The sequence below is a fragment of the Gossypium hirsutum genome, chromosome A01, assembly GCF_007990345.1.
Source record: "Gossypium hirsutum isolate 1008001.06 chromosome A01, Gossypium_hirsutum_v2.1, whole genome shotgun sequence".
NCBI lineage: Eukaryota > Viridiplantae > Streptophyta > Magnoliopsida > Malvales > Malvaceae > Gossypium > Gossypium hirsutum.
The window spans coordinates 104,725,859-104,750,824 of NC_053424.1; positions in this window are offsets into that span (position 1 = coordinate 104,725,859).

A 24,966-nucleotide genomic window follows, 5' to 3' on the forward strand; every position below is an offset into this window, starting at 1 on the left:
GAAGAAAGAAAGAAAACATTTGAAGGTTTTTAAGGTTCGGCCTTGCTCCAAGCTAAATTAAGGTATGGATTTTAGTCGGTTTTCGATAATTTTTACATTTTTGAGATCGTTGTTTCGTCTATTACCTAGCCCATGTTTCAATTTTCAGAATTTATGATGAAATTGAGATTTTCCATGGTTGATAATGTGATGAATTTGTTGGTTGATGAGGAAAAATAATCCTTATTGATAGATTATTATATTTAATTAAGTGATTTTTGATAAAAATGTGTATTAAGTACTAAATTTAGAAATTTATAAATTGAGGGGTAAAAATGTGTAATAAATTGAATTAATGGGCTACTAGGGACCCAAGGTGAATTCAGCGTAACATGGGCATAGAGAAATTTTGAGTATTTTGTGTTGTTTTGAAATAGGGATTAAATTGCGAAAATATGAAATGTTAGAGGCTAAAATGCAAAATGCCCAAATTATGTAATTTTGGGTGAAATTGAATGAAAATGTTATTAAACAAGCCACATTTGTATTGAATTAGATCAAGAAAAGAGGAAATCAGATTTGGATCGGGGAAAAATAGAAAATTGTCGAATAATCGCCAGGTACGTTCATGTCCGTACGAGGTAAGTTCATAAGTAAATAAATGTAGTTAAATTGAAATCTAACTGTATTATATGTGCCAAATTAATTTATATTTATATGTATATGGCCGAATGGAATTAAGCATTTGATGACTTATTTTAAGCATGAGTTGATTTAATTATACAATTGAAAGTCCCAATCAAACTTTAAGAATTGTACAGAATACTGGTGTCATAACATGTGAGCTTCCGAGATGTGAGATATCATGTAAGACCCTATTTGGGATAGTGGCATCGATATATGATTTCGTGTAAGACCACGTCTGGGACATTGGCATCGATTTGAGATTTACGTGTAAGACCATGTCTGGGACATTGGCATCGAATTTAATTTTGTATAAGACCCTGTTTGGGATAGTGGCATCGATATTTGATTACATGTAAGACCATGTCTGGGACGTTGGCATTGTACGAGTACCTAAAGCTATCCGAGTATCCTTATGGATTTCGAACGGTTCAACGGGCATTCCGAGAAATAAATGAGTATATAAATGTGTATTCGATTCAGGTATGCTGCAATGTATATGAAATTGAGCAATGAAAGTGAGTATGATTTTGATCTATGTGAAAATGAGATGTGGTTAATAGCAAGTGAACTATAATCAAATGAATTATATGAGAAATGTGAAATGGTAATTGTGTTTTGCCATATATGATTCTGGTACGTGTGAATTGTATATGAAATTTAGAAATGGAAGGTGAATATGTTTCTAATGATGATATGTGAAATATATTATCATGAATGAAAGAAATGTATACAAATGAATGTGTGTTATATGTGCTCGTTATATGACCTTGTGGTTCTATGATTAGTATGCAAAAAGGTTATAAGGTTAATATGCTACGTTTTGGTAATTGTATTTATAAATGGCTTTTGATTTTAGGGTGTTATGCACATGGTTTGACAATGTTAAAAGTTTAGTTAGTTACGATATAAAGTTACTTAGGCCGTGATGATATGGTCAATTTGGATTAACATGCATATGTATAATGAAATGACTTGACATTTATGAATGAGTGGTGAAATGCTATTTGAGCTTGAGAATAATGAGAAATGTGCTTTTGTTTGATAATGCCTTGTAACCCTAATTTAGTGACGGATTTGAATTAGGGGTATTACATTTGGTTGGTATCAGAGTTATGGTTTAGTCGATTCTAGGACTACCATAGCATATGTGAGTCTAGCTATATATGCCATATTTAACCTATGATAGTGTGATATCTCCGGACTCAGATGAAAATTGTGACAGCCCTAATATGACCCTAGTCGGAAAGTGGTTTCGGGACCACAAAACAGAGTCCCGAAAATAACTAAATGTTATATTCTGTGTTTATTTCATGTGAAAGTGCATGTGTGAAAATTTCATGCTTTGATTTTGCCATTTGTGAATGAAATTATGAAATAGGACTTATGTGAAAATTTCTGAAAATGCTATAGGCTAATTTGTAGTGGCCAAATAATTTGTAGAGCAAAATAGGAGGATTTGCTTGTCAAACCTCCCACTTTTATGTGTAGTGGCCGACCATATTGTTAATGGTAGACAGCATGTGCAATTTTTTATTGAAGTTATGGCATAAGTATGGCACAATTAATATATGTCAGATATGTGTCATAAAAGGTTAAATAATAAGAATAACAATAGGATGGAAAGGACAAAATTTTTGTCCATCTTTGTTCATCATAGCTGAAAATAGGAGAGCAAGAGAGGAGGAAGCTCTTGAAAAATTCGGTCACTTGGGGGAAGAAAATGCAAGGTAAGTTCATGGTAGTTTGCTTCTATCTTGATGTTCATGAGTTCTTCTTGATTCTACCTTAACTCATGAAGCATATTTTTTTTTGGTTGTGTTGTGAGCATTCGGTCAAGAATTGAAATGAGGGAAATGGTTGTTGTTTCATATTCTTTTGATGAAAAATGGAAGATAGGTGAAGTTGAGCCAAGCAAATGAGCATGCATGTGCCTTAGATGCTAAAGGGGAAAATCGGCTAACATGTTGTGTGTATTATGGCCGAATGTGAACTTGGACAATATTGAGTAATGTTTGTGCTTTAAAATGATGAAATGGAGATTATGCTTAAGTGAAGTTATAGGTATGTGATGATTGATTTGTGATATGCATGTTTAAATAACATGCATGCAAGTTATGTGTGAAAGAGTGAATTGGTAATAAATCTACTTGGAACAGCAGCAGTAACATGATTTTGGAAAATCACCATAAATTGTGGGAGATGAGTTAGAAGCTGAATAAATTATTTAATTAAAGCTTAATGAGTCTAGTTTCTTATAAAAGAAACCGTGTAAGGAAAAGAATTTCTGATAATGAGATATTTGAAGTGATGTGGGACATGGTTAAAATGACTTCTAGATCCCCTGTTCTGTTTTTATTATTAGACTCCTTAGTGAGTCTAGTTTCAAATGAAATAAACGAGAACATATTTTGAATTCTGTACAATGAGAAATTTGATTCGTAGTGAAGAGTGGTCAGATTAGTCAAACAGTGAAACAAGGGAAACTTTAAGAAAAATATGGTATTGATTGGCCAAACCAAAAATTCTAAAAAAATTATGGATAAAAGATATATGAGTCCATTTTCAAGGAAAACTAATGGAACTTGATTTGGAGTTTCTTAGCTCCAGTTATAAATGATTTAGTGACTGTTGCTTAGGAAGACAGCTTGCAGTGAAATTATGATTATGTGGTAAACATTGACAAAAAATTGTTAATGAGTTGCTTATTGATTTCTTATAAGCTTAATCAGTAAGTGTGAGAGTCAAATATATATATTATATTTTTGAAAGTGATGCTTGAATAGTCGAATAATGACTAGTTTAAAATCTTTGAATTTAAGCTCAAGAGCATAGAGGGGCAAATTCGGATAAGGGAAAAGAGAAAATAATCGAATAGCCATTGTAATCGTTCGGCAACATTCGAGGTAAGTTCTTAAGTGTTTAAGCTTGATTCCTTTTTATATGCCTAAGAGTTAAATTAATATGGCAAAGAGAATGTAAATTTTATTTAGTTAATGTGCCGAATATGTGATGATTTAAGGCTATAAGCTGATTATGGCTATTATGCTTAAGCTGAATTGGATTTGGAAATTTGATGCACTAAATGAGTGTTACAATGAATAAACTATGTCGTATATGTGCTGGTAGAGATATCACGATTTGTGATTATTAAATATCTAAAGGAAACCATGATGTGTATAAAATTATCATTATTAGTCCTTTATGGTAGCCGAATGTGGCTTGGTACTAAAGTGGTTAAATGTTAACTTCAATGAGGTAAACTATTAAAAGTGTGGTGCTATAAGACTATGGGCTAATACGATATGTGGATTCGTTCCGTAAAGTAAATTATTCAGGTACGAACAACCTCATTAAGTACATGTGAATTAAATGAATTTGATGATTGATGTGAATCGAACATATAAGAAATGGTTTCATGTTTATGTTCAACTATGAGACCTTGTGTTAAATCGACAATTAATTTTGTTCAATACATTAAGTTGGTCAGGTATGCGATATGTACTTATGCATGTTAAATCGATTGGAATTGAATCATGAATGTGAATTGAGAAGCATAGGTAAAAATGCCTATGTCATATATGTGAGTAAGGGTAAAACCATCGTAAATTATCGATAAGGATAGGCTATGTGCGGAACCATCTTATAATTGCTAATTTGAAAGGTTATGTGCGAATCAGTGAGCAAGATGTATTGTATTGAGATGATGCTTCAGTGAAAATATACATATGTTCTTTGTGTTGAATGAATATTAAATTAAAGTTATGAGCCGTATGTGACTAGCATATCTAGTCGAATTTGATACTATTAACTGATGTACTAAGATATGTGTTCCAATGTGGAAATTAAACCCTATATGGTTGAAAGGATGAAAATCTTTGTTCATAGATATGTGTTTCAGTTATACATGATTGAAGTATAAGTTATGAAAGTGGGAAAGAACTGGTGAAATGTTATTCGGGCCTTTGAGCCTAGCAGGCTATAATGCCGGTGAAATGTTATTCAAGTATTCGGGCCTTTGAGCCTAGCAGGCTATAATGCCGGTGAGATATTATTCGGGCCTTTGAGCCTAGCAGGCTATAATGCCGGTGAGATACTATTCGGGCTTTCGAGCCTAACAGGCTATAATGCCGGTGAAATGATATCGGGCCTCGAGCCTAGCAGGCAAAATGCCGGTGATTTGAGAAAAGTCTAAGACTAAGGTACCTCGTGTTAGATTGACAAATGAATATATTCAATACGTTAAGTGGGCCAGGTACGCATTATGTACTCATATGTGAGTTTGATTTGAAGTGAATCATAAGTGTGTAATGTGATACATATGTGAACAAATGTTATAACTATATCTATGATCATGATACATTTGGTCAAGGTGTGAAAGTATGTGAAGGTATTTGATTTATTTATGTTATATAAATTCAGATTAAGTGTTATAAGAATGCTGAATGTGCATTATGTGCATGTGTATATTCGGCCAGATGGCAACATACCTAGAATATGGCTGCTTGAGAAATTTAATAATCGAAGTATAATTGCGTTTATTTGTTTGCATTGCTTAAAACTTACTAAGCTTATGAAAGCTTACTCCGTTGTTACATTCCTCTGTTTTATAGATTGTTGACTCCAGTTACCTGCTCGGGTTGGAGTTCACCGGAGATATTATCACACTGTCGAGCTCACACTATTGGTGTAAGTAAATCCTAGTATTTCGAGTCTATGGCATGTATAGGGTTTTAATGTTGAGTATGTGATATTATAATTTAGCCAAAGGTGCTGGCTTGTATTGATAAAGTGTTTTGGCCATGTGAATTGGCCTATGTTGGCTAGTGATGTTTTGGGCCTCATAAGCCTATATATGGGACAAATTGCATGTGAAAAGAAAAGTTTTAAATTGATTGAAATTTTTCGGCACGATTTTTGTGTGATTGACTGAGTTTAAGTCGGGTAACACCTCGAACCCTGTTCCGGTGAGGGATTCGGGCGAGGGGTGTTACAAAAATTGTTTTGATGCGACAAATATGTTTTCTAACTGAGTTAATTCTGATAGTACAAAATGTGTACTCAAATGTTTGAATGGAAATGTGCTGGTTATGAGTTTAAACTCATAAAGGTATGGATCAAAGAGTATGACATCTTTGTTATCAATAAATGTTATAATTATATGAGCATATGAGATATGACATTTAAGTTATGATGCTATATGAGAATTTCGATTGTGAATTAGTGATTTAAGTTGGCATCAGAACTACGTGTTAAGAACAAAAGTGATTAATAGCAAATGTTTATTAAATGATTTGAGAATATGAAATCAGTAATGAACTAGCTAATTGTGATAGTATGTGTTATGTGCATTTATGTGTGAGTTGAATTTGAGGCTTTACTAACCTCACCCCCCTTATTAGTGAAATGTTACTATGAAATCTGTAAGTAAGATTTTGGTTGAATAAGCTTACGAGTGTGGAATTACAGAAGTCCGTGTTCAGAAGATTAATAATGTAGTCAGCAAAGTGAATGAACCAGCAAATGAAGATAGTACTAAAGGAGATATTGAAAAGTACTGAGGACTATTCAAATTATGCAAAGTCACTGTTACAGAAGAAATTAACTCTGATTAAATGACCTATTCAGGTATGTTATGTAACACCCTTAACCTGTATCCGTCGTTGGATTAGGGTCACGAGGCATTATTAAACAAAAGCATAATTTCGAACATTCACATATTCACTCAAGTCATATTCATATATATAAAGCACATGGCTAATTAAATATTAAGCATACATTATTAATCATATTGCATATACGATTCATACCTCAAAATTTAACCGAACCCATACCATGCATATAATCATAATTTCAAACTAACAAACATGCCTCAAAACCTTCCAACATATGCCTTATAAATACATAGCATGAATCATATGGTCACCACTTTAATGATATTCGAATACTTAAAAAAATAAAAATTTCACTTCACAATTCTTTACATGCGCATATTAAACGAAATAAATCATATCACAAGGCTTTTTGTCCATTAGCATATGTGACATTAACAACTTCACAAAATGAGCAAATATATTTCATTATACATTAAACATTACGCACATTTCACCACATCACATTTGGACCATTATCAAACACTAAAAAAATAAAACATATGATGCTTATTTCACATACTAAAAATTTATTTTAACACCACCCTTTTAAAACCATCTAATAAGCCATTAATAATTCGAACCTAAATATCCAACCATTCAAGCATAAAACATGTGAACACATTGCCATTTATTCTATTCTCTATTCAGCTAGCAAGTTAACCTATAAGAATTATACCCAATTCATCAATATAAAAATTGACTAATTATCCTACTTAAAATGCATATACACAACTAATCAATTTATTTTATAATCGGTTATCCAATTTAACTTTCATAGAACATTTAAATTATACATCAAAATATAGGTCAATAATAAACCACACCCAAAACACATCCATCAACCATAATTACATCACTTGAGCCGAATTATAACAATCCAAAAACATATATCATATGATGTATCAAGCTTACCAAAATGAGCTAATAATAGGCCATACATATCATATAATCAAACACCACATTCAACTTTGAAGTTAAGCCATATTCGCATGGCTAAATTTATACATCTCTAAAGTTGAACAAAATACATATTAGCCTATACATGCCATAAGTTTGAAAATAGACTTTTAAAAGTACCGAAAGTTGACGATAGTGTGGATGACTTCGATAGTGATCCCCGAGCTCGTGACTTACAACCAAAATCTATAAAATAGAGTAACACAAAAAAAAACAAAGAGTAAGCTAACCTAGCTTAGTAAGCCTTAAGCAATTTAAACAACTCAAATGAGTAATCAAAACATTTCAAACAAGCTAAATTGTATCCTTGATATTATATTTGAACACAAATAATTTACCTTGGCCAAATGTTCAAGGTCAATTATAATACCACATAAATACTTACCTATATAACCGAATATACAAGATCAAATATAACATCTTATAGTTACATGTTTGGTAGAATACACAAGGTTCGTTATATCATCACATTTGGCCAAATATACAAGTTCAATAATTCATCATATATGACAGAAAATACAAGTTAAATAAAACATCACATGTAGCCAAATTTACAAGTTCAACATATCATCACATATGTACATACCTATGTGGCCGAATATATACAATGTCATTTAGCTCAATTTCACTTGCTAAATTTCCACAACAACTTGAACTCTTATAATCATAGTCTTGAAAATAAATCACCGGTATAAAACCTGCTAGGCATAAGCCTGAATCACACATCGGCACAGGGCCTGCTAGACTCAAGGTCTGATTCTTATTTATTCACCAGCACTGAGCCTTCTAGGCACAAAGCCTGATCAAAGACACCAGCACAAGGCTTGCTAGGCTCAAGGCCCAAATATCACAATTATAAAATCATTCCATAACAGTTCATATATTGAATCGTCCAATTTTTCCATGTAATTCATACAAACTTTTAGAGGTTTTAACTCAATCAAATAAAACTCAACCACATTTATTCAATGATAAATGACATTAGGCTATTATACTAATAGACTATAAAATTTGAATCATCACAGTAAAACATTCTATGTTCGAAATAAACAATGTTTAATTGCTTAAAGACTTACCTCGGATATCGACGAACGTTAAAAATTGGCTATTCAATTATTTTTGCTTTTCCCAAATCCAAGTTTAATTTCTTTTGTTCTTGATCTATATAATTCCAAAATAACCTCATTTAAACACAATTTCATTCAATTTAACCCAACAACACATAAATGGGCAAATTACCATTTTACCCATTATATTTCATACTTTTACAAATTAATCCTAATTGCACAAAATACAAAATACACAAAATCTCACCACATCATAGTTAGGCTGAATCTTCCTTATGCTTATACTAATCCATATATTTCATCTATTTTTCATTTTAGTCCTTTAATTTATTATTTTTACAATTTAGTCCTAATAATTCAAAATCATCAAAAACTCTAATACAAAACATATTAATCCAAAACATATCTTTCATAATTTATCATCAAACATCATAAAACACAAATATTCATTAATGGCATAACTCAAAATATTTACCAAAATCAAAAATTCAACCATGGGTCGGGTAGTACTCGAAGCAACGATCTCAAATACGTAAAAATTATCAAAAACCGAAGTAAAAACATACCTTGATTTAGTTTGAAAAGTAGCCAAATGCCTAACTCTTTTCTTTTCTTTTTTATTTTTGGTATTTTCGGTTCTTAAAAATGAACAATAACATGGTTTCTTTATTATATGTTTTATAATATATTAACTAAACAATTACTTCACCAATTTAACCTTACAAATAAAATATACAACCATTGTCATGCATGGTTATAATCGTCCACCCTTATTTCATTTGGCTAAATTGCAACATAAAACCTCCACTTTAAAAAAAATAAAAATTAGGCATTTACAAAGTAGCATGCTTAATTTCCTTTTGATGCAATTAAAATCCTTTTTAATAATCGAGCACTCAAACATCAAAATTAAAACACGAAAATTTTACAGATATCAATTCACACATAATAAACACAGAAAAATAATGTTAAAATATTTTTTACCTCGGATTCGTGGTCCCAAAACCGCCGTTCCGACTAGGGTCTAAATCAGACTGTTACATGTTATCTAAGGAAAATATTAGCTAGAAGCTTTTCTGACTTAACTTCCCTTAGTGAAGGGATAATGTGAAAATTTCTGATGACAGAATTAGACAGTTGAATAATGATCGAATTGTATTGATGGTTGAGTGCAATGATTATAGTCAAGCAGTTACTATGATTCCTTTTGGGATTTCTGTGTGTACATTTATCCTTAGAAGTATATGTGATAGTTTAGTTTTAGAAGGAATTCTTATCATATGAGAACATTACTTAAACATATTAATAAATGAAAGTATTTTTGGTCTGTTTGGGTTATGTTCAACATTGCTATGTATTTCTCTGGTATTTATTCCTTTGTGTGAATATGAAAATCGACAGTAAAATCTATATGATGCTAATACTCTATTTCTACTGGCTATTGTTCTGATAATATACGTCAAGATTATATTGTTTCTATTACTGTGGATTTCAATATTTATGAGTAAAATTGTTCTTTCTGGATCTTATCTGGGATATCATCGGAATTGATATCATTCTATATAGGTTGTAAATTTTTAATATTATGTGTAGCTTTAGACAATGAAATTTCCCTATTTCGATTTTCTTATGATTCCATGTGATTATCTGCAAGAGATGTCTATTTGACAGAAATGACTATGTCTATTATGATTATAATTTTTGGTTCAAAATGTGAGAGTACAGTAGTACCGTCATCAAAGTTATAGAAGTTGTGTTTCTGCATTGATTGCTGTTTAAACCATATTTGATTCTCTTCTGTGATCAAATGCTTCATTAACAGCTAGATAATAGTTGCTATAGTGTTGAGACATCGTTCTTACTAAGGCCCAATAATTTTTATCTAATAAAGGTGACTTTTATATAATTCAGAGCTTTGATAATTAATATATGAGACAGTTTTGTTATAAACTCTTTTCTAGTTCTCGTGAAAGGTTCGACATCAATAAAAATGAAAGTGATAGAAGATTAATATCAAATCTGTATAGTGATATGTCTGGGGTTATCCTTCTAACGAGAAGAAAAGATTTCTCTGAAAGGACTGATTCAGTGATTTAGTTTGACTTGAATTATTTGATTGAAAAGATGATTGAGTTATATGTGTTTGGATCTATCCACTGAACTAGAAATAAACTTTGAATGTACATGTGTGATTTGAGGGATAGTTTGGAAGAGTAATTTGTATTCTTGAAGATTTAATACATAATTATATCTATTAGAACAATTCTATCTGAGAAATGTTGTGGTAAATTAAAGTTAGTTCGAATGTTGCAGCTTTCTTTTGCACGAAGACATTATTAACCGAAATGTCAGTTCTGGTTCTGCCTGAGTTTAATAAAGAGTTATGTGATATATATGATGACTATAAGAGTTTAAAATGTTTAATGTCAGAGAAAGATCCGAACTTGGCACAGCAAAGTTAGCTCGAATTGTCAAAAAACTTTTGAGTCTGTAAGTGATTCTTATTTGAGGAAAATGATTATAGTTTCAGATGTTTTGAATGGGAAAATTTTATGTGCTTTTTGAGCGATGAATACGTGATTAATCTTATCAAGTAATGAACAGTTGTTAGTTAAATTAGAGGCTAAATAAATGTTTGTTTAGTGAAATTGTGAAATTCAGGAATGTGTCAGCGAATTATAAGTTAAAAAGGGGTTCAGCATAAATTGATTTCTGATTCAAAATCTCAGATGTGGTATTGATGATTATTTGTTATTTCAAGATAGAGTGTGATACTGAAAAGCTTTACGAATATACAATAATTGCTACAAGAAACTCTCAGTGGTAGTTTATCTGTTCATATGGGCTTAACAAGATGCACAATAGTTCGAGATATGATATCGATTGTTGAGTGTGAAATGTGATATTCCTGGCTTTGTTGATTACAGAAATAGAGTTTGGATATGACGTATAGCAAAAACATATTAGAATTTTAATTGTGAGATTAAAGAGATATGAAATCTGAAGCTATATGTGAATTTGAAATGTACTGTGTGAAAGCAAATCCTTAGTTTACTTTTTGATAAGATTTTCGGGGACGAAAATCCCCAAAGAGGGGGAGAGTTGTAACAGCCCGGTTTAGACCCTAGTTGGAATAGTGGTTTTAGAACCACAAATTCGAGGCCATAAAATTATTTTAATATTATTTTTGGTATTTACAGCATATTATTTGATATGTGAGAAAATTTTGTGAATTAATTTTACCGTTTGAATAGTTAATTTGGAAAAAGGATTTAATCGCGTAAAATGTAAAAGTAGCATGCTATAAGTTAAAGTGCCTATTTGCTTTGATTAATTAAATATGAAGTCCTTACAATGGAATTTGACCATTGAACTAATGCATGGACGGTAATGGACATTAATTATATGGGTTTCTAATTAAATTTCAAAGGTTATTTTTGTAAATAGTGTATTAATATATAATAAAATAAAGTAAAACAAAATGGCCATTATCATTCATCTTTTTTTGTGGCCGAACGGAAGAAAGAAAGAAAACATTTGAAGGTTTTTAAGGTTCGGCCTTGCTCCAAGCTAAATTAAGGTATGGATTTTAGTCGGTTTTCGATAATTTTTACATTTTTGAGATCGTTGTTTCGTCTATTACCTAGCCCATGTTTCAATTTTCAGAATTTATGATGAAATTGAGATTTTCCATGGTTGATAATGTGATGAATTTGTTGTTTGATGATGAAAAATAAATCATTGTTGATAGATTATTATGTTTAATTGAGTGATTTTTGATAAAAATGTGTATTAAGTACTAAATTTAGAAATTTGCAAATTGAGGGATCAAAATGTGTAATAAATTGAATTAATGGGCCGCTAAGGACCCAAGGTGAATTCGGCCTAACATGGGCATAGTGAAATATTGATTATTTTGTGTTGTTTTGAAATAGGGATTAAATTGTGAAAATGTGAAATGTTAGAGGCTAAAATGCAAAATGCCCAAATTATGTAATTTTGGATGAAATTGAATGAATATGTTATTAAACAAGCCACATTTGTATTGAATTAGATCAAGAAAATATGAAATCGGATTTGGATCGGGGAAAAATAGAAAATTGACAAATAATCATCCGGTACATTCGTGTCCGTACGAGGTAAGTTCATAAGTAAATAAATGTTGTTAAATTGAAATGTAACTGTATTATATGTGCCAAATTAATTTGTATTTATATGTATACGGCCGAATGGAATTAAGCATTTGATGACTTATTTTAAGTATGAGTTAATTTAATTATGCAGTTGAAAGTCCCAATCAAACTTTAAGAATTGTACAGAATATTGGTGTCATAACATGTAAGCTTCCGAAATGTGAGATATCGTGTAAGACCCTGTCTGGGACAGTGGCAACGATATATGATTTCATGTAAGACCACGTCTGGGACGTTGGCATCGATTTGAGATTTACGTATAAGACCATGTTTGGGATATTGGCATCATATTTAATTTCATGTAAGACCCTGTATGGGCAATGACATCGATATATGATTACATGTAAGACAATGTCTGGGATGTTAGCATTGTTCGTGTTTCCAGAGCTATCCGAGTATCCTTATTGATTCTGAACGGTTCAATGGGCGTTCCGAGAAATAAATGAGTATATGAATGTGAATCCGATTCAGGTATGTTGCAATGTATATGGAATTAAGCAATGAAAGTGAGTATGATTATGATCTATGTGAAAATGAGATGTGGTTAATAGAAAGTGAGCTATAATCAAATGAATTATATGAGAAACGTGAAATGGTAATTGTGCTTTTCCATATATGATTCTGGTACATGTGAATTGTATATAAAGTTCAGAAATGGAAGGTGAATATGTTTTTAATGACGATATGTAAAATATATTATCATGAATGTAAGAAATGTATACAAATGAATGTGTGTTATATGTGCTCGTTATATGACCTTGTGGTTCTATGATTCGAACATGAGATATATGAAACAAGAAATATGGTTTTGAGATATACTATTTTGATTTGAAAATTGGATATGAAATAGATATTGAGACGCTGGTGTTATGATGTATGGTTCGTATATATGTTAGTTAGCTAGTGAAGCATGACATGTTTTGGTTGGTTATGTGATGAATATGTGCAAACTTGATTTATATAATTGAGCTAACGGTTATTACTCGAATTTGAAAGCATAGTTTATATGTTCATGGATAAATAAGATAAGTGAAATTTCTTAAGGTAGTGATATGTATTATATGAGAAAAGTGATTGCATATGTGTATGAAATTAACTAAATTTGACCTATTTGGGTTGAATGATATATGTTCTAGTGATGAATTATTTGCTTATGGCCTACTAAGCTATCAAAGCTTACTCTGTGTATTTTTTCTATGCTTATAAATTTTCGGAGACTTGCTCGAGTTGGAAGTCATGGGAGACCTCATCATACTATCCAGTATTTGTTTTGGTAAATAAATGCTTGAGATTTGGTTATGTGGCATGTATATGCTAGTTTTGATATATTTGGTTTCGAAATTTGTATGTGTATAGCCAAGCGAAAATAGCTTGATCATGATGCTAATGTTGGTATTTATATTTGGTCTTGATGTTAGTTATATGATTCAGCAATGAGGAATGGTAACTAGGATGTATATTCGGCTTATCAGTAGCCCATTTTGGAGGCATGAAAAATGGTATAATTTGGCTTAGTAATATGGTAAAATGGCGATTATATTTTGGGTATGTTTGATGGTCATTTGAATAACTATAATTGATATATTATTTTGATGTTAAGTTATGAGATAACATATTTAGCTGAAAAGATTGAGTGATGGTAATGTGGTTAATGATTCAGTTATATTATAATGTTGGTATGTGTTTATATTTACTATGTAATGACTATGCTAAGGTATGTGAATTTGGGTATTTGGTGTGGTTTATTATTAATCTATATTTTGATGCAAAATTTATTTATGTATTGGTTTGGAAATGACAATTGATGATTCATTATATTCGGCTGATGATAGTTAAATAAAATCTATGCTTGTGTCATGAATTTTGGGTGTTCGACCAGTAATGGTCAAATTGCTTATATAATATTTGATTAAAAAATGTGTGATATATATGTGGTAATAAATTCAGCTTTGGTATGTGGTCCATGTGTGTGGTTGAATATGACATGGTTTCAGATGTTATTGAGTTTGCGAATTAGGTATGGTATGACTGGACAATTGTGTTTAAAAATGGTTAAATTTGATTTGGTAAAATGTGCAAAAAGGTTATAAGGTTAATATGGTACGTTTTGGTAATTGTATTTAGAAATGGCTTTTGATTTTAGGGTGTTATGCGCATGGTATGACAATGTTAAAAGTTTAGTTAGTTACAATATAAAGTTACTTTAGATTAGATGTACAAATGATTATTAAACCGTGATGACATGGTCAAATTGGTTTAACATGCATATGTATAATGTAATGACTTGACATTTATGAATGAGTGGTGAAATGCTATTTGAGCTTAAGAGTTATGAGAAATATGCTTTTGTCTGATAATGCCTCGTAACCCTAATCCGGCGACAGATTTAGGTTAGGTGTTTTACACGATTGACCTACTAACTGATAAAGACCTATTGAACCAAGCTAAAAAACCTAGTTGAATAAGTTAAATCAGTTTCACTTTTTTTTTAAATATATATTTTTATGAATATTTTAATAATTTATTTGAGCGAACTAGACAAACTGGTCAAGCTGAGAAATTGTGGCTTGACTTGTTCTACCACTGGTCTAGTTCTTAAAATCTTGATCAAAATCATGAAGCCCAAAATACTCACACTTGTATAAAAAGCCTAAAATGAGAGAAAAAAGAAAGAAAAAAATGGATTGTAGACACTCAACTTTGCCCTGGCCTAGAAATAAGTCCAAAAACAAAAATAATAACCCCCCGAAAAAAAACGAAGTCCAAGTTCAGTCCAGAATTACAAATATAATTTGGCCTGACCGGAATGGCCCATTATGTAACATCCCGAAATAGGGCCTAAACGGAATAGTGGTTGCGAAACCACAAATCCAAGGTAGAAAAATTTATTTTATTATTATTTTGAGGCTCATGATATGATTGCATGATTGTGTGAAAATTTCGTGATGAAATTCTATGCATAAAGTGCTTAAGTTGAGATTAGGGACTAAATCGAATAATTTACAAAACTTGCATTCTAGAAGTTTTTAGTATGAAATTGCTTTGGAATATTAATTAGGTGGGTTTAAATAAAATTTGACCAATTTCTAAGTTCATGGACAAAATAGGACATGGATGGAATTTTTGAAAGTTTAATAAGGAATGACATTTTGGTTATTTGGATAATAAATGAAATAAAAAGGGAAAAATAACACAAAATTCATCATCTTCTTCATTAGCACGAAATTTCAAGGTTTCTCCATAGCTAGGGTTTGTTTCAAGCTTTCAAGCTCCATAGTAAGTGATTCCAAGCCCCGTTTTTAATATTCTTTACGTTTTCGGAGTCCCGGTTGCTCGATAAAGCTTATGCTAGCAATAATTTAAGTTAGGGTTCATATTTGGAAAAATACCCATAGGTGAAAAGTGTTTATTTTGATGTTTTATGATAAAATATGAGGTCTTATATTATGTTAGACAACTTGTGCTACTCGGTTTTAGGTAAAAACGAGTAAAAGGGCTTAATCGGTAAAAATACCTAATAGTCATAAGTGCATGTTAGAGTGTGAATTTGATGCTGCCATAGAAGAGAAAAATGATCAGCATGTCATAAAACATAAGAATAAGGGATAAAGTTTAATTCCCGAGCCTAGGGGCAAAAGTGTAAATATGCAAAAGTTTAGGGGCAAAAATGTAATTTTTGTAAAGTTTGAGTAAAGGACTGTTTTGATAAATGTGAATATTAAATAAGTTAAATTTGCTATTATAGATCAAGAAGAACGAAATTCGGGAGTAGATCGGGGAAAAGAAAAAGTAAAGGCCTAAATTGTAAAGTTTAGTCACATTTTGTATCGAGGTAAGTTTATAGTAAATAAATGCAATATTATTTTATTTTACATTATTAGAATATTTAGAATATTTTTTTTATAATTTCCAACATTTATATACTTATTTTTTTAGAATATTTAAAGTCGAATTAAAGGCGAAGTGACAGAGAAAAAGCATTAGGAAGCCCCGTTTGAACCTTAGGAATGTTAGGAAATTGGGGTTGACAGGACAGGACAGGACAAAAATGAGCCATGTAAGTCCATATCAGATATATGGCTTTGGAGACAGGAATGAGCCATGTAAGCCCATATTAGATATATATATGGCATTGGAGACAGGAATAATTCATGTAAGTCCATGTCGAAGACATGCCATTGGCAGGATATTGATAGACAGGAATGACCCTAGTATCCTTAGTATTCCGAGTGGTTCAATGGGTCATTGTACACGTTAAATTACAGTGAATTATCAGCAAAAAAGGAAGGTAAATTATATTTATGAATAGTGAAAGGTCAGGTAAGAAAGAAGGTAAGTGAGTAAAGAAGAAGGTAGAAAATGAGAATGTAAAGAAAGTTTATGAGGCTAGGTGACATTATGTATATTTATTCATTATGATGAATGTTGTAATTTATTTGCTTGTAAGCTTACTAAGCCTAGTGCTTACTCTCTTTATTTTTTTTTCTTATAGTTTTTATCAAGTCACTCGGGGATCGAAGGAAACGTCGAAAACCGATCACACTATCGAAGAAATCACATTGATATAGTTAGACGTTTCATTTTGTGTATGGTGTAACACCCCAATTTTCGGGAATTCTGTGAGTGTTGGCAAAATTTCATACTTTGATTTTGTCATTTGTGAGTGTAATTATGAAATAGGACCTATGTGAAAATTTTTGAAAATGCTATAGGCTAAATTGTAATGGCCAAATAAAAAGGAGTGCAAAATAGGAGGATTTGCATGTCAAACCTTCCATTTTACATGTAGTGGCCAGCCATCATATTGGTGGTAGACAATATGTGCACTTGATATTAATAATTTATGGTACAAATTGATAAAAATTGATAATGGGTTAGGAAAATGTTCCATGATGGGCATGATAAGCATTATGGGCATTTTTTTATTGGAATTATGGCATGAGTATGGCACAAATATTAGTATATCATTTATGTGTCATAAAATGTTGAGTGATAAGAATAACAAAAGGAAGTAAAGGAAGGTTTTTGTTCATTCTTTGTTCTTCATAGCCGAATTTGAAAGAGAGCAAATAGGGGAGGAAACCCTTGAATATTCGGTCACTAGGAGGAGGAAAATTGAAGGTAAGTTCTTGGTACTTTGCTTCTATTTTGATGTTCATGGGTTCTTCTTGATTCTACCTTAACTCTTGAAGCATATTTTGGTTTTTGGTTGTGTTGTGAGCATTTGGTCATGAATTAAAATGAAGGAAATGGTTGTTGTTTCATGTTCTTTTGATGAAAAATGGAAGATAGGTGAAGTTGAGCCAAACAAATGAGTATGCATGTGCCCTACATGCTAAGGGGAAAAATTGGCTAACATGTTGTGATTTAAAATGATGAAATGGAGATTATACTTAAGTAAACTCATAGATATGTGATGATTGATTGGTGATATACATGTTTAAATAACATGCATGCAAGTTATGTGTGAAAGAGTGATTTGGTAATAAATCTGCTTGGGACAGCAGCAGTAACGTGACTTTGGAAAATCACCATAAATTGTGGGAGATGAGTTAGAAGATGAATAAATTATGTAATTAAATAATAATGAGTCTAGTTTCAAATGAAATAAACGAGAACATATTTTGAATTCTGTACAATGAGAAATTTGATTCGTACAGAAGAGTGGTCAGATTAGTCAAACAGTGAAACATGGGAAACTTTGAGAAAAAATCTGGTATTGATTGGCTCAACCGAAAATTCTGAAAATTTTATGGATAGAAGATATCTGAGTATATTTTCAGAGAAAATTAACGGAACTTGATTTGGAGTTTCGTAGCTCCAGTTATAAATGATTTAGTGACTGTTGCTCAGCAAGACAGCTTGCAGTGAAATTTTGATTATGTGGTAAACATTGACAAAAATTTGTTAATGAGTTGCTTATTGATTTCTTATAAGCTTACTATGATCTGATTCTGTATGATGTATGCCATGATTGTATATCTGTTGCATGGGGACATGGGTTATATTATGGAGGAAGCGTCCTGGTGGCTATGCCACAATTATCTGATCTGGTGGCTCTGCCACATATATCTGTTCTGGTGGCTATGCCACGATTATCTGATCTGGTGGCTCTGCCACATATATCTATTCTGGTGGCTCTGCCACAATTATCTGTATCTGGTGACTCTGTCACATTATCTGTATCTGGCAGCCATGCTATAAAATTTCTGTGGTGTGTAGCGGTTGGATGGGTCGAGTAGTCTCCCCACATGGTGTAAGGCTGGTAACGGGGTGTTATGGATGGATCTGGGTTGGGTTTTTTCATAAACATGTAATATCTGTACTGATCTGTTATCGCTTATGGGCTTTATTCTGAATTTCTGTTCTGGGTTAAGGCCAACTTATTCTGTTTCTGTGGTTTGAGCTGATATAGGCTATGGTTGGGTTAATTTACACACTGAGTTTCCCAAAACTCACCCCTTTTATTTTCATCCAAGCAGGTAATCCCCAACCATAGTGGGTTTGGAGCTATGAGGGAATTCGGAGTGGCCACCCGTTCTGAAAGTTTGATTTTCTTCTGGTGAACTGGATATCCTTTTATTTACGTATGAGGTTTTGGGTTTTTAAATGTAATAAGGCTGCTTAATTATTTTTGATGGTTTTAATATGTGTTACTAAGATAAGTATTACTTATTTTAACTGTTGAAATTGGAAAGCTTTAGGGCGTGTTTTCAAAAACAACAATTGATTTCAAAATACCACGACAACAAGCAAAGCTTCCGCAGTGAAAGTATTTTCCAAAATTAATCACTTTTCCTAAAAAGGACTTAATCAAATCGGTTTCCTAGAAATATACATGACGTTAAGGTGTGGCAATGGCGGTATGCATGTCTAGGATTGGATCCGAAGGGAGCTTGGTACTTAAGCAGTCCGATGGACTCACCTCCTCTTTTTTGGTTTCCTACCTGGTGCACAACTTCCATTCACTTTAACCTATAATGAAATTATCTTTTAAAACAATAAGTAAGTTTTTCTGGATCAACAATATAAATTGTTTTGAACGCTTTGATGTGGCATGTCAGATCCGGCCATAATGTCTGGGCCGGGTTTGGGATGTTACATTTAGTGGTATCAGAGCCTCGATTGCAACAACTCGGCTGTGGAATGGGTTTACAAAAAAACAAAGATTTTCAAAAACAAAAAAAAAAATTATAAAGATTGCGAAAAACGGGATTTTCAAAATTTAGATCTTTAGAAGGTGGCATTTCGAATCTCCGGCCCAAGCCTGTAAGTATTACTCTTTTCTGAATATTTTCTTGAAATATCTGTCTATACTAAAATCCTGCTAGGAGACTCTAGATAGGATGATACTGAAACCATAGGAAAAGTTGATAAGAGACTGAAACTGTGGCTAGACTTTGATTCCGCGAAAACAAACTCTGAATTACTATTTGATTCATAAAACATCTATAATAAAAACTGGAATATTGAATTAATACATAAAAATTTGTAAACAGATAATACGATATGAGTACATGAGGCCGTGGACGGAGCTGAGGAAGTGCTAGAGCGAGATCTTCATTTTCGAGACATATGCCGACGGTGGATGCATCGGTACCACCGACAACAGAGGTAGAGTCTCATGACCGCGGTGCCGGGGATGATGCCCTGTCACAGGCAATGCTTCGTGTTCTAGAAAGGGTTGCTGGGGCAAGTACGGGCAATAGAGTTCGGGGATCTATTTCTGAACGACTTCGGGCTAACGGAGTGCAGATCTTTAGGGGCGTGTCTGGTATAGCCCCGAATGTGGCAGAATATTGGTTGGAGGCCACAGAACAGATTATGGATGACTTGGGCTACTCTATGGAGCAGAAGCTGAAGGGAGCCGTATCGTTGCTGCGGGACAAGGCCTATCAGTGGTGGCTCACTGCGAGAGAAGGGACCCCAGCTAATAGGGTAACTTGGGAACTGTTTAAGACGGCCTTTAAAGGGAAGTATGTTGGGGTGAGTTATGTGGACACCCGCAGAAAAGAATTCTTGAATTTGGTACAATGAGGTAAAACAATTACTGAGTACGAGGCCGAGTTTCTGAGGCTGAGCCGGTATGTCGTGGGCATAGTCGCTACGGAATATGAACGAAGTGTGCGCTTCGAGGATGGTTTTAGAGATGACCTTAAGGTGTTGATTGCTCGTCAAAGGGAGCGGGACTTTGCGGTTTTGGTGGAGAAGGCTAAGATAGCTAAAGAGGTAAAGCGTGCTGAAAAGCAGAATTGGGAGAAGGATCAGAACCATTTCCGGAGGGATTCAAGACCCTCGGGTGGTGCTAATAGGAATGTTAAGAGAGCAAGAGTGGAGGAACCCTTTCGAGCAGTGCCGATGAATGTTTTTAGACCACAAATCTGTGGAGATTGTGGTAAGGTACATTTGGGCGAGTGTAGGAAACGTTCCGGTGCTTGTTTCCGATGCGGATCTATGGAGCATAGAGTTAAGGACTGTCCTCAGGGAGCTGATCAGATTCAAGTTGCTCAACCCGTAAGAGGTGGACCATAACCACCGAGAGGACATAGACAAGGTAGGGGCGGAAATGGAAATGGTCGAGGACGAGGGGCACCTGGTAAGGTTGCTAGAAATGCTGAAGCTTGACAGCCAGCATTGGTGTATGCAACTCGCTGTCGAGAAGAGGGCGATGCACCTGACATCATAACTGGTGCGTTTTAGGTTTTTAGCATGCCGTATACTGCTTCGGTGGATGTTGGATCTACTCATTCCTATGTTGCATGTGCCATATCTGGGTCGTTGGGTGTGCACTCTGAGGAGATTGTGAATGGGGTATCTGTACTAAGTCCTTTGGGTCACTCGGTTAGGGTAGACAAACTGTATAGGGATGTACCCTTAGAAACTCAAGGTAAGATTTTCCCTGGAGATCTGATGGAGTTATCATTCGGAGAGTTTGATCTCATTTTGGGAATGGACTGGCTTGTTAAGCATAAGGCGACCCTGGATTGTGCTGCTAAATGAATGGTGTTAAGGACCACAAAGGATGAGGAGGTTATGGTGATAGGTGAGCGAAGGGATTATTTGTCTAATGTGGTGTCGGCTTTAAGAGCCGAAAAGTGGATTCGGAAAGGTTGTGAGGCCTATTTGGCATTTGTAAGTCAGTCAGAAGAGGAGGGACTAACAGTGGATAAGGTTAGGACTGTAAAGGAGTTCCAAGATGTTTTTCCGGAGGAGCTTCCAGGATTGCCTCTGAACCGAGAAGTTGAGTTTGGAATAGATTTGTTGCCTGGAACGGCGCTCGTGTCCATCGCACCGTATAGGATGGCACCGAAGGAGTTAGTGGAGTTAAAGGCTCAAATTCAAGAGTTGTTGGATAGGGGCTTCATTAGGCCAAGCGTGTCTCTATGGGGAGCATCGGTGTTATTCGTGAAAAAGAAGGATGGTACGATGTGGATGTGCATTGATTATCGCTAGTTGAAAAAACTGACGATTAAGAATAAGTATCCACTGCCAAGGATTGACGATCTGTTCGACCAGCTTAGAGGATCTTCTGTATTTTTCAAGATCGACCTTCGATCTGGATATCATCAGTTAAGGGTCAAGGAGGCAGATATCCATAAGACAGCATTCAGGACTCGGTATAGTCATTACGAGTTTCTGGTTATGCCATTTGGACTGACGAACGCTCCTGTAGCGTTTATGGATCTGATGAATCGTGTGTTCCAACCATGTTTGGATTAGTTCATAGTCGTCTTTATTGACGATATCCTGGTATATTCTAAAACTGAAGTGAAACATGATGAGCATCTCTGTATAGTGCTGCAAGTGTTAAGGGAGAAGGAACTCTTTCCGAAGTTCAGCAAGTGTGAATTTTGGTTGAGGGAGGCAACCTTCTTAGGACATGTGGTCTCTGCTAAGGGGATTAAGGTGGACCCTTGAAAAATTGAAGCGATTTTAGAGTGGAAGCCGCCTTGGTCAGTGTCGGAAATATGGAGTTTCCTAGGACTGGCAGGATACTACAGAAGGTTTGTGGAAGGTTTTTCTATTATGGCAGCACCCCTGACAAAACTCATAAGGAAAGGAGTACCATTTGTATGGACTGAGAAGTAGTAGGAAGCTTTTGAGAAGTTGAAGAAAGTTCTGACTGAACCACCTGTGTTAATTCAGCCGGAGTCTGGGAAGGATTTTAGTGTGTACAGTGACACATCACACGTGGGTTTGGGCTGCGTGTTAATGCAAGAGGGTAAGGTGGTTGCATATGCATCACGACCGCTTAAGCCTCATGAGGGGAACGATCCGACTCATGATTTAGAGTTGGCAGCAGTGATATTTGCACTTAAGATTTGGAGATATTACTTGTACGGAGAAAGGTGTATTATATACACTGACCATAAGAGTCTTAAGTATTTGTTGACTCAGAAGGAGCTGATCCTTAGGCAAAGGAGATGGATTAAGTTACTTAAGGATTATGACTATTCGATCGAGTATCACCCAGGCAAGGCTAATGTGGTAGCCGATGCTCTAAGTCATAGAGCTGTATCTGATCTGAGAGCAATGTTTGCTTGTCTGAGTCTGTATGATGATCGAAGTCTGTTGGCTGAGTTGCAAGTGAGGCCAACCTGGGTGGATCAGATTAAGGAAAAGTAGTTGAACGATGAGTCTTTGGTCGCTCGTTTCCAACAAGTTAAGGAAGGGGAAACTTCTAAGTTTGGGTTAAATGGCGAAGGAGTCCTGTGTTTTCGAGGAAGAATTTATGTTCCGAAGGACTCTGATTTGAGGCAAACAATATTGAAGGAAGCTCATGGAGGACTTTATGCCATGCATCCTGGAGGGAACAAGTTGTATCACGACTTGCGAGAATTGTACTGGTAGCCTAGACTTAAACGAGAAGTAACGGAGTTTGTAGGGAAATGTTTGACATGCCAGCAAGTGAAAGCTGAGAATCAATTACCTTTTGGACTGTTGCAGCCAGTGAAGATACCACTTTGGAAGTGGGAGAGGGTAACCATGGACTTTGTGAGTGGGCTGCCCTTGGCACCATCGAAGAAAGACTCGGTGTGGGTGATTATGGATAGGTTGACCAAATTGGCCCATTTCATACCTGTTCATACTGACTTTTCACTTCAAAAGTTAGCCAAGTTGTATGTGGCAGAGATTGTGTGACTTCATGGAGTCTTAGTTTCAATTATTTTTGATCGGGATCCCAGATTTACATTTCGGTTTTGGCAAAAGTTGCATGAGGCGTTGGGGACGCGATTGAATTTTAGTACGGCTTTCCATCCCTAGACTGATAGTCAATCGGAAAGGGTTATTCAGATTCTGGAGGACATGTTGAGGGGATGCGTGATTGACTTTTGAGGTAGTTGGGAGGATTACTTGCCGTTGGCAGAATTTGTGTACAATAACAGTTACCAGGCGAGTATTCGAATGGCACCGTATGAAGCACTGTATGGACGAAGGTGTCGTACACCTAGTTGTTGGACTGAACTAAGAGAGCGACAAGTTCTTGGACCAGAGTTAGTAGCTGATACTGAGGATAAGGTCAGAATAATTAGGGACCGGTTAAGAGAAGCATCTGATAGGCAAAAGTCGTATGCAGATTTGAAGCGTAAGGAGATTGAGTACTCAGTAGGTGATATGGTCTTTTTAAAGGTTTCTCCTTGGAAGAAGATATTAAGGTTTGGTAATAAGGGCAAGTTGAGTTCGCGGTTTATTGGGCCTTATCGGGTTTTGAAGCGAGTAGGCCCAGTGGCTTGTCAATTGGAAGTGCCTCCAGAGTTAGACAGGATTCACGATGTTTTTCACGTCTCCATGTTAAGGCGTTATCGTTCTGACCCTCCTCATGTCGTGCCAGTTGCATAAATTGAAGTTCAGACTGATTTGACCTTTGAGGAAGAGCCTGTGCAAATATTGGCTCGAGATGTTAAAGTTCTCAGAAAGAAATCTATCCCGTTAGTGAACGTTCTTTGGCGTAATCATGGCAGAGAGGAAGCCACTTGGGAGCCAGAAGAGGCGATGCAACAGCAATACCCTCATCTCTTTAGATCAGGTAAATTTCGAGGACGAAATTTCTTTAAGGAGGGTAGAGTTGTAACGCCCTAATTTTTGGGAATTCTGTGAGTGTGGGCAAAATTTCATGCTTTGATTTTGTCATTTGTGAGTGTAATTATGAAATAGGACCTATGTGAAAATTTTTGAAAATGCTATAGGCTAAATTGTAATGGCCAAATAAATAGGAGTGCAAAATAGGAGGATTTGCATGTCAAACCTTCCATTTTACATGTAGTGGCCAGCCATCATGTTGGTGGTAGACAATATGTGCACTTGATATTAATAATTTATGGTACAAATTGATAAAAATTGATAATGGGTTAGGAAAATGTTCCGTGATGGGCATGATAAGCATTATGGGCATTTTTTTATTGGAATTATGGCATGAGTATGGCACAAATA